The 11,565-nt window shown below is 35.5% G+C and overlaps 1 long non-coding RNA gene across 2 annotated transcripts; it reads right to left on the bottom strand.

Annotated features, from left to right (window-relative positions):
• Positions 1-5,689: 5,689 nt before the first annotated feature.
• On the bottom strand, positions 5,690-7,834 carry LOC121213522 (uncharacterized). 2 transcript variants are annotated; one of them, XR_005908956.1, is made up of 3 exons: positions 6,938-7,616; positions 6,704-6,823; positions 5,690-6,170 (listed from the first exon to the last, which is right to left on the bottom strand). It is a non-coding gene; the product is annotated as an uncharacterized lncRNA (long non-coding RNA). The 2 variants fall into 2 exon arrangements; XR_005908955.1 differs by lacking the exon at positions 5,690-6,170 and having other exon boundaries at positions 6,198-6,823; positions 6,938-7,834.
• Positions 7,835-11,565: the final 3,731 nt, after the last annotated feature.

Here is an 11,565-nt window from a genome sequence, read left to right as displayed (position 1 = left end):
CGCGATGTTTCTTCGTTTCACAACTTGCTTTGAACGGGGTATTTTTGTGAGTTGCGAGAATCTCTGATTAACGATCGTTTGTTTCCTTAGTAGGCGAGAATATTAATAGCAAGGAATAGCAACACGACAATTTTTGTAATTGTCGCTAAAGTTTCAGTAAGTTTGGGATCAGTTGAAGGTGTCGTGTCGAAACTTTTGACATAGGCATTAAGTGAATAATCGAGAAATTCTGTTGATTAAATGGCTAAATTGTGTTACTGGATGATTGTTTTAGGCTTCGAGGATCTTTTGCGTTGTCGAAAATGGTGGTTGTCGATGCATTAATCTCTCTAGGTGCATACCGAAAACCTAAATTTCTACAAGTTTTAGTCATCGAAAATGGTGGTTATCGATCCACATGGCTAGGCACACGGGCGTGTGCCCAAGCCGTGTAACCAACTATTCATCGATTTGGGGCCACACGGGCAAGGCACACAGCTGTGTGTCTAGGCCATGTGTGGCCATATTAGTGCAGAGTTCACATGGGCAATAGACACGGGCGTGTGTCTAGGCATGTAACTCACTGTTTGTGGTACAATACCACACGGCTAGGGACACGGGCATATGTCCAGGCCGTGTAACTCACTATTTTTTGTACAAAACCACACGGCTAGGGACACAAGCGTGTACCCAGGCTGTTTGAGTCACATGGGCAGGGATACAGGCATGTGTCCAGGCTGTGTAATTCACTGTTTATGCTTCGAAACTGAACGGGCAAGGCACATGGGCGTGTAACCTAGCCGTGTGACATGTTATTGGGGCTCGAAACCTATTTTCAAGGCTGTGAATGTTACCTAACATTGATACTGACCTCCTAAATGTATGAATGATTGAATTTGATTATATAAGAACTATCAGATACTCTGAGACTAATCTGTGAGCAACATAGTTATAAATATACTATAATGCTTATTTTGATGTTGAATTGTCTTATTTAATTGTGAAATAAATTAGAATGACTGAATACATGATAAGGGTATTTGTGTTCTGCATTGGCATCTGTTGGGATATTGTGAAGGAGGAAGAAATCTACTTTGAGTATAAATTTGATTCTGGCACTTGTCGCATACTGATCTAGCAGTGAAGTTGTGTCTCTATAAAAGTGAAAATGAACACCTTAAGGTGTGCAGGGTCAGTTGGGCATTGAATGTTCTTAATGGTGTGTTGGTATGGTCGAAGACGGTGTGTAGCGGAAGGGATAGGAATATTGTATCTGAATCTGATATGTATCGTATATGAACATAAATTGTATATAAATATATGTAACTAGTCTGCTCTGAATTTGAACTGAAATTACTTCTGTATCGAACTGAATCTCTGAATTTGGAACTACTTTATAAGTGAACATTAATTGAATAAACTTCTTTTATGCACTGAGTTCACAACTCATTTTGTTATTTATTGGATTTCATGTTGTAACACCCCTAAACTATATCTGTCATCGAAATAGGGTTACGAAGCATTACCAAAATTTACTGATCAAATACAGACATTTAATATTATTTAACATTCATATCAGAAACTAATTATAATCAATCATATTGTCCCTTATATGAGCCCTTGAGGCCCAAAATATGTATTAGAAACAAGTAAAAACTAAATCGGGTACTTAGAGAATTTTTCGTAAAATCTTAAAAATTTTCCAAGGTGAAGGGGACACATGCCCGTGTGGCTAGGCTGTGTGTCTCACAGAGTCAAGCGACATTCCCGTGTCTTAGGCTGTGTGGGCATTCGAAATAGGGATACACGGCCATGTCCCAGCCTGTGCCCAAATTAGGGTGCTCTCTAACTTAGGTCACACCGCCAAGCCACACGCCTATGTGCTAGGCCGTGTAAGCATACCGACTTGCATTAGATAGGTGCAGCGGTCACACGGTGAAGCCACACGCCTGTGTGCTACGCCATGTAAAAATATCTGAGTATTCTATTCTAAAATTTTAAGCATGTAAAAGACAGACGGCTGAACTACACGTCCATGTGCTAGGCCATGTGTCACACACGGTTGAGACACACGCCTGTGTCTCTACCCGTGTGGACGAAAATAGGTCATTTCCAAGGCCACATTTCTCACCCAACTTGACATCAACCTATATTAACACTTTAACACATTTACAAGCTAATATAAAACATTCCACTCAAGCCAAAACCAAGTTTTATTCATGACATATCATCACATACGTTCAAGTATCCAAACTTACTAAAATAACCATACACATATATATACTTATTTTACCAATTGTGCTATCTCAAACCATTCATCATTATACCTATATGATTTTCATCATTCAACCATTTTAATCCATATCAAACATATTAAGGCCTTTTATATATATACATATCAAGCTATACCAATCATATGTCACACCAATGGCTAATTTCAACCAAACACATACATGCCATCATTGACCAAATTTAGCCTATACATATCATTATAACCAAAATTAGTTTATTACATATACCAAAATGAGCTGATGGATAGTGTGAGATATCTTCCCCAAGCTTCCAACTCAACGAGCTGTTGAATTACTATAAAACAGAAAAAATAAAATAGAGTAAGCATTTAATGTTTAGTAAGTTCGTATAATTGAAAATTAACTTACCGTTCATTTACATTTAAGGTAAGCCTACAAAATACATCCAAAGCAATTTGGCTAATAGCCTAAACACATGTCCTCATCAAACATGTTAGTCATGTATTTCACATGATTATCAAGATAAATGTATGAACTCATCAAATATCAAATTTCCATATTCATAAAATTTCCACATCTTGTGTTCATATATCAATTCCATGTATTTCAGGTATATATGGGCAATGATTCATTTTAAACTCATATTTTCTCATGTCAAGATTTTTCCCGTTGAATCATTGAAAATATTGACGGATACATGGGTAGTACATACAAGGTGTACAAAACTATAATCTGTCAATTCATATACATGAATGCTCATGAAAACATGTAAATGAAAACATGTAAACGGGAAGCCCATGTGAGCCATGTAATGGGAAGCTCATAAGAGTCGTAATTAGAAAGTTCAAGCGAGCAAATATCGAAAGCTCCGGAGAGCCATTAATCAGGAAGCTCATGAAAGAGCCTTTAATCGGGAAGCTCCGAAGAGCCATATATCAGGACGCTCATAAGAGCTGCAGTGTCCACAACACATGTGGAATCACAACCAAATCGGGATGCTCATAAGAGCTATTAACGGAAAGCTCACAAGAACCATATAACGAGAAGCTCATGAAAGCCAAATATCAGGATGCTCATGAGAGCTAACAACGGGACACTCTCTCGAGCTGTGGTGTGTCCGCAACACATGCAGGACCACAACCAATTCGGAAACCCTATATCCATCGAATTTTATTTATTCAAATGGGACTTAATACTTGTCGGTCATCGTCGGATATGTGATTAATTTTATATACATGGAAATAGGAAAATCACATACATATAATTCAATTAACACATATAAATTCTCAATTTAGTTACACAAACTTACCTCGACAAGTGTTCATGTATGCAAAATCTACTAATCCGACACTTTTTCTTTTCCACGATCTAACATCGTATTTGATCTATCTGGATATATACAAATGAATTTAACATAAATTTAATACAATTCATATTAAATTCAATCCAATTCACATCTTAAGAAAAATTACCACTTTACCCCTATACTTTTGATTAATTATAATTTCGTCCCTAGACTTAGAAAATAAAATTCATGCAATTTAATCCTTATTCCAAGCTTAGCCAATTTTTACATATAACATTAGTAGCCCATGTATTTCATAAAATTCAAAATTTTCCATGAATTTTACATCTTTTCAATTTAGTCCCTAAATCATAATTTCATCAAAATTCCCTTTACAAAAGTTATTTATCTATCAACAACCTTTCATTTTCTACCATATAACTTTATAATTCATACATACTCATCCATGAAAAAACCCTAATGCTTTGATAACTTTACAAATTAATCCCGAGATAGTTAGATTAAGTTATTACGATCTCAGAAATATGAAAATTACTAAAAACGGGACAATAATACTCACCCAATTAAGTCAAATAAGCTTGCTAACTTCAAGCTCTCCAAATTAGGGTTTCCATGTCTTTTATTTTGGGAAAGAAGATATAAAATGATGATAGTAGATTTTTATTTTATTTATTTACTTTCTAATTTAGTCATTTTCTTTATTAATTTTTCAAATGATGAATAAGCATACCTATCTACTAACTCTTATAAATGGTCTATCTGCCATATAAGGACCTCAAATTTTGAATTTCGTAGCTATTTGATCCTTTTAGCTACTAGAATTCAACTTTTACACTTTATGCAATTTGGTCCTTTTGTCAAATTAAACATATAATTGGTAAAAAAAATTTACGAAATTTTCATACGAAATTTATATCATAATGCATGCCATGAAATAATACTAAAATAATTTTCCTTTCGAACTCAGATTTGTAGTCCCAAAACCACTATTTCGATTTTACTGAAAATGAGTTATTACAAAGGTGGTTCCCAATCTTGAACGAATCATTGTCGCGAGAGCTCGGTGAAGTGTTTATCTTTCTTTAAGTAGTACATCAAGAATTTCGGTAAACTATAACAGTATGACTTTGGAAGATTATAAACTTAATTAGTTTTGTGATGAATATTATGTGAAGCATGGTTTAGTTTTATTGTGTTGTTTGTGTGGTGACTGATGATCGATCATGTAACTCTCTAAACTTGGGCTGGACGTCTAGGCCGGGTTTAGGGTGTTACATTTAGAGCACGTTTGGTTCGCTGTATTGGATTAGAGGTGTAATGGAATAGAGGTGTAATGGAATAGAGGTGTAATAGCAAATCAACTGTTTGGTTGAATGTAATGGAATAGAGGCATAATAGTAATCTAGTGTTTGGTTGAATGGAATAGAGGTGTAATAGCATAATGGAAAAAACTAAAACGACTAGAATACCCTTAGCATAAATTTGTTTTGGTAAATGATTATTGTTATTGTTATTTAAATTTTAATAAGATTATTATTATCAATAATAAATAATTTAATCATATTTAAACATAATTATTATTAAATATATTTTAATTAAAATATATAATTTAATAAAATTCTTAAGAATTAATATTCTTATATGAATTTACTCAAATCATAATATATGATACTGTAAAATATAAATTAACATAATTATTATTAAATATATTATAATTAAAATATATAATTTAATAAAATTCTTAATAATTAATATTCTTATATGAATTTACTCAAATCATAATATATGATACTATAAAAAATTTGAAATAATTAATATTAAATATATTTTAATTAAAATATATGATTTAATAAAATTTAAAATAATTATAACTAATAAATTATATTTTATGAATTTGTATAATTTAAAATAATAATTATTACATATAATTTAATAATAATATATAATTTCATAAAATTCTTGATAATAAATTTTCTTATATGAATTTATACAATTTAAAATAATTAATATTAAATATAATTTAATAGTGATATATAATTTCATAAAATTCTTAATAATAAAATGTTCTTATATGAATTTACTAAAATCAATATATAACTTGAGAAATATATTCTGCATAAACATAATTAACTTATATTAAGAAAATGTTTGATAAAAATGAAATTCTACATCCTAATCCATATATTATATAGTTTTACAACATCAAAAACTTCAATCATCTTCAACATGTACTTCAAAATCCCATCCTGTGCCCTCTACATCTTCTTTCTCCTCGCCTGTTCTTGTGACAGGCGCTGTTTAGCAATATCAATCCCCTCCTTGCACTTATTCTGCTCTTTAAGCCGTTTGAGACGCATTTTGTCCCTCCACATCCTCCTCTAAAGTTCATCCACATCAATTTCTTCATCACTATAATCATCCTCCACCGTCGCTTCTGGTTCAATTTGTGAGGCTGCCACATCTTTTTCCCCAAGTGGAGCACTGAAGAAATCCATATCCCCACAAATTCCCATCTCATCAAACATCATCATTGTTCCAAGATAGGAACTCAAATATGTCTGAAACTTGAGAGAACCTCTAATCTGCTAGTACTGATATAAGTTCAACCCACTCAAAAATAAGCCTTAGTTAACCTATTAAAAATTGAATAAATATACTGGTTAACAAATACCCAGAGTTCCTTGATAAACTTGCAACATCTAACCAATAAAATTATATACACAGTCAAACTATAAATTTAACACCACACACAAACAGACACATATGTATATACATGTATACATATATGTAAACTCTGGCTAAAGAAACATAGATGAAGTAATCAAAAAATTAAACAGATCAATCAGTGGATCCTCCACATCAGACACAGCCCAAGTCTTATCCCGGTGAACTGAAATATTTCCATTATCTGTGACAACTGTGACCACCTCTTTCCGGGTCAAAAGCTCATTGGCTACAACTGCATTCATTTTGTACTTTTTCAGAGCCATAATGGCCTTCTCTAGGAGAATTTTTGAATCTGTCTCAAGTTGTTGATCGAAACCAGATAAAATAGAGCCAATCAATTCATGATACATGACACGAAGAGCATTCATTTGAATAACAACTTTCAATAAGTTCTAGCTTCCAAAGCAAACAATAAAGCAAGTGCACCACTGTGTCTGACCTTGAAGGATATACAGAAAGCCTTGGGAGTTCATTCCGTCCTTAACACTGAGAGCATCTTTGGCACTTGCATAAGTCGCATGTCCAAAGGACCAGATGCTGACTGAATCTTGTGCTCTACCTGTGCAATTAATCAGTGTTTTTGCCAAAGAAGAGAAATTATAAATGAGTATTCAAATGAAAATAATATTTCAGTCTAGAAAAGGAAGATGGTTTCATTATATTGAACCAATACCATGCTCTTCCAAGGAACATAAAAATCAGAGACAGCAGCAGCAAGATAAAACATTGCACGAGGTCCAAGGGTTCTCATTGATGAGGCAATGATCTTTAACATCTTCACTTGCAAGAAAAACCATTCAGGTTATAAAAGATGGTTGCTGTATATGATAAATTTCAGATGTTTTCAGTGTAATAACAAAGGGCATACTTAAAAGCTATTTATCTAATGACAGTGAGAACTAAATATGGTTACCAAATCTGAAGAAAAACTGAAAACATAGAGTGACTAACATTTTCTCCTAAATTTTACTTCAGAATATCTCTCCCAGTGCATTCATCAACATAGAGAGGTCATGGCCTCAACCAAAGCTATCATTATGCTTTGCCAAAAGCAAAGATAAGAGACCATTAAGTTAAAGCAATTTTAACCAAAATGGTAGCTCACCCATGAAAAAGCATATAATAATGGCTAAAGCTATCACTATGTTTTGCCAAAAGCAAAGAGGAGAGACCATTGAGTATAAGTTTTTTTAACCAAAATGATAGCTACCCCAGGAAAAAGCATATAATAAAGGCCAAACTTTTAAATATATTTAACTGTACACTCGAAGCTTCACCCACAAAATACGCATTATGAGTTCCCAAAGGTACAAATATATCAACATTGGCAATGGGCCATTAATATGAACCTCAAGGAGTCATATGAAAGTTTATTGAAGCCGACCTGAAGATACTCAAATATGGTTGCAAAGGGTAGCTTCAAAAGGACACCATCTGCTACTGCCTGCAAGAAAATGTGATGAGGCCAACTGTTAAAACAATGTTGATAAGGCTTGCAACCATTAACTAAAAGAGCCACAAGCTATATCAAAGATAAAACTAGAAGAACGATTAGTTAGTAATGTTGACAGCCCATACAACATGATGATCTCTAATGGTCCCCTTCACTGCTTCAGAATGTGATTGCCGCACTAAAATATTAGACATAACCCAGTAAAGATAAACTACGATTCATAAATCTTCTAGCTGCGATGACTTTTCCTGCGTAACAAACACGAATACTTCCCTAAATGCAAACTTAAGAATGTTAAGAAAAGCATACAAAATACAATGTATCGTCTTTCATACCATGTTTATAGTTTAAGACGCTGACCTCATCACAGAAAAGAATTGGTTCTTTTCATGTGAGCGCAGCGACATCAAGCCGCAGTGTGCAATCCTCCCAATGGAGGCCTGAGCTCCCCTCTGAAATTTCTTCCCTTGGGTTCTGATTGCAATTTAAAATGACAACAAAATCATCATCAATCACTATCCTAAATATCCTGGGACACAAAAATAAACCTTTGCAAAATTTCCTAGTCTCTAAATTCTCAAACAAAAATTGCTAATGCATGACATAGAACAAAAGCCTAATTCTAGCAGCTCCTTTAAAAGAAAATATACCTTGTTTGAATCAAGCTCAACCATGTCACTTCCACAGTCATAGTCCAATATCACCTGCCGGAACGGTTTACTGAAACATCCAAACAATCAATTTTGCTTCACTTTTAGTTTAATATTCAAAAGTAAAATAAAATCAAACTAAACGATCGTAAAACTGAATTTAAATCACCAAAAATGTTAAATAAAATAATCGACATTTCTTTTTACCTTCTGAATTTCCATTGAGCAGCAGAAGGAACTTCAACAAGAGGCAAACCTTCATGCTTCCAACCGAAAAAAGTATCTAATGCATTGAAATGAATATCGTTGCCGCTTGCGACGTCTTTAAGAAAACCAAACAACTTTCACCGAATATCATTTCCGGTAAAGTGGCGAAGTTTGGAGTCTTTGTTCCCATTGTTGGAGAGCCAATAAGTTAAGAATCAAGTGGTTACCACCATGAAACAGCAACAGGGTCGAGCGGATGAAGAAGAAGAAGCAGTCTGCTAATGAGTGATGAAGAAGAAGCAGTTGTGGCGGCCGAAAGGAAGGAAAAAGTTATGGAATCAGAAAAATCAGAAGAAGCAATTATGAGGGTAAAACAAGGTAGAAGAAATGGGGAGAACTTAATACGCAGCAAAATAGAGCTTTTCATCCGAAATAGAAATCGGTGGATTTTGGGGATTAGGTCTGTAATGGATTAGACCTGTAATAACAATACACTGAACCAAACAATGGATTAAAGGGGTATTAAGTGGGGCCCATCGATATAGCCAATACACCCAACCAAACATGCTCTTAGTGGTATCAAAGCTAGGTTTGTAAACACTTGGACTGTGTTCGGGCTCATAATGCATGAGAAAAGGAGTTAGTGATAATTCAGTATCTGAATTAATATGGAATCACTGAAACTTTAGTGACGACCGAGCCTCCAACGCTGACCTTGTAAGTACTTCTATTCTGTTATAAAGATTGTGATACCTAAACTATTGATTGTGAAATATTTTGATGTGAACTGGTGAAATCATCTTGCTGGATGTCTGAACTGATCTGTGTACTCTGACATTGTTACTAGATTGCCATAATAAGTTCACGCGGTAGTTGTGGATATGGTATTCGGGGGCGTCGAAGACGCCGAGGAGGAGCTCGAGCAAAGTCATCCTGTATGGGTAGTATGCCCAATCTGGGGACCAACGAGACTGTTGGTACTCCCACTGCTGAGACGGAGTCCCAAAGGGAGCAGATTCTGATAGCTCTTTAGAGGGAGCGAGTTTTTGCGGTCCTAGTTGATAAAACAAAGATAGTGGAAGAAGTGAAGCGCATTGAGCGCCGATGGTGTGATCGTGAAAAGGATCAGAATAAAACTAAGAAGGATTCGGGTCCTTCTGGTTCTGGTCAGCGTTCTAAGAAATGAGCGAGATTTGATGGGCCTCCGAATGTGGAGGCACTAGCTGTAGTGACTAAGATTCAGTTGTGCAGTGATTGTGGGAAGCGTCATTCAGGCGATTGCAGGAGAAAGTTTGAAGCGTGCCTCCGTTGCAGGTTGATGGAGCATCGAGTTAGGGATTGCCCCTGTCGACCAGATCTAGTAACAACTACAGTACAGACTCTAACTCCAAATTCTGTTCGGCCTCTTAGAGAGGTTCAGCAACCATTCAGAGGTTGTAGTACTGGTAGGGGTGGTAATGGATCTGGGAGAGGACATAGAGCACCAAGTAGAAGTGCAAGTCAGAGTGAGGCTCATCAACCGGCATTGGGTTACGCAGCGAGACACCGCGAAGAGATCGATGATACTGATGCCATTACAAGTACCTTCTTTATTCATTTTGTTCTGTATTATGCTCTCATTGATATTGACTATACTCACTCGTACATAGCTAGTGTTGTTTCTTTGAATCTGGGTTTAACCTCTGAAAATACTGCTAGAGAGTTTTTTGTGATTAGTCATTTAGGTCAATCAATTTGAATTGATCAGGTATGGTATTTCTAGCTGATTTAATGGAATTACCCTTTAATAAGTTTGATTTGATTTTGGGAATAGACTAGCTCCTTGAGTATCGGGTCAGTCTAGATTGTACAACCAAGAGAGTTACTCTGAGATCGAATAAGAATGAGGAGGTGGTTATGGTTGATGAGCGTCAGAATTACCTCTCTAATGTAATCTCCGCTCTAGTAGCAGAAAAGTTAGTCAAAAAGGGGTACGAGGCATACCTTGCTTACGTATCTGATTCCGTTTTTGTAAAACTTTCAGTGGGAGATATCTAAACTGTAAGGGAGTTCTCAGACGTCTTTCTCGAGGAATTGCCCGGAACACCTCCGGATAGAAAGGTAAAGTTTGGAATTGATCTGTTACCAAGTACCACTCTGGTGTCTATTGCACCCTACTGCATGGCACCAAAAAAGTTGATCGAGCTAAAAGCCCATCTTCAAGAACTCTTTGATAGGGGATTCATTCGACCGAGTATGTCTCCGTGTGGGGCACCGGTGTTATTTTTTAAGAAGAAAGACGGGTCGATAAGAATGTGCATAAATTATAGACAGTTGAACAAGTTGACAATCAAGAATAAGTAGCCATTATCGAGGACTGACGACTTGTTCAATCACTTTCGAGGAGCATTCGTCTTCTATAAAATTGATCTACGCTATGGTTACCATCAGCTCAAGGTCAAAGAGACTGATGTGTACAAAACTGCCTTCAGAAATCATTACGAACATTACGAGTTCCTGGTAATACCTTTCGGTTTAACGAATACTCCGGTGGTGTTTATGAATTTAATGAATCAGGTGTTCTGATCGTACTCGGATCAATTTGTAGTGGTTTTTATCGATGATATCCTGATCTACTCTAAAACTAAAATTGAGCATGATAATCATCTTCGCATTGTATTTCTGATACTCTAAGAGAACCAGCTGTATGTCAAGTTCAGTAACTGCGAATTCTGGTTACAAGAAGTACTTTTCTAGGTCACGTGGTAACGGTGGAGGGGATCCGAGTCAATTTTAAGAAAATAGAAACTATTGTTGAGTGGAAACAACCAAAAAATATATTTGAACTTCGTAGTTTTCTGGGTTTAGCGATTTTCTCTGATTGTGTCACCTTTAACGAACCTGTTATGAAAGAGTGCTCCGTTTGTGTGGTATGAGGCACATCAGTCTAGTTTCGATAAGCTCAAATTCATCTTGACACAGGCTCCTATTTTAGTTCAACCGGAATCGAGT

Source organism: Gossypium hirsutum, chromosome D01 (assembly GCF_007990345.1).
Source record: "Gossypium hirsutum isolate 1008001.06 chromosome D01, Gossypium_hirsutum_v2.1, whole genome shotgun sequence".
NCBI classification, from domain to species: Eukaryota; Viridiplantae; Streptophyta; class Magnoliopsida; order Malvales; family Malvaceae; genus Gossypium; species Gossypium hirsutum.
Note: the sequence above shows the minus strand (reverse complement) of the source record. Positions and strands in the feature narration are given on the sequence as shown.